The sequence below is a fragment of the Octopus bimaculoides genome, chromosome 11 (assembly GCF_001194135.2).
Source record: "Octopus bimaculoides isolate UCB-OBI-ISO-001 chromosome 11, ASM119413v2, whole genome shotgun sequence".
NCBI classification, from domain to species: domain Eukaryota; kingdom Metazoa; phylum Mollusca; class Cephalopoda; order Octopoda; family Octopodidae; genus Octopus; species Octopus bimaculoides.
This window is the reverse complement of record NC_068991.1, coordinates 2,479,392-2,480,050: the sequence shown is the minus strand read 5'-3', so window position 1 is coordinate 2,480,050 and position 659 is coordinate 2,479,392.

Below are 659 nucleotides of genomic sequence, written 5' to 3'. Positions count from 1 at the left end.
TAATAATAATAATAATAATAATAATAATAATAATAATAATAATAAGATCGGTGCAAGTGTGAAGGTAGAACACCTACAAAAATCAGCATTGCTTGTATCAAAATAAACTGTGAGTTTTAATACAATAATAATAATAACAATAATAATAATGATAATAACAACAGCAACAACAACAACAACAACAACAACAACAACAACAATAATAATAATAATAATAATAATAATAATAATAATAATAATTCAGTGTGAATAATAATGATTCGGTGTAACCATCAGATCAGACATTGGAAACTATTATTGTGGTGAACAAAAGTGAAAAAACCTTGCATGATTATCGACATAGTACGTCCCGGTACTAACAAGATCAAAGAGAAAGAAGAAAAACTGAACATCTATGACAATTTGAAGTGAGATATATACAGAGTAATTGGTCAACTTGGAAGTATCAGCACTCGATTACCAACATGGCTCAGAAAGACTGCTACAAACGTAAAGATAGAACACCTGCAAGAATCATCATTGCTTGGAACTGCAAGATTTTTCCGCAGGGTTCTTGAAGCATGATCAGGAAACAAGTGTCACCTTAGTCCGCTGGCTGTGAACAGCAGACACTTTCCATCATAACCATCAGTATAAACTGAGACTTTTAATCAAATAAC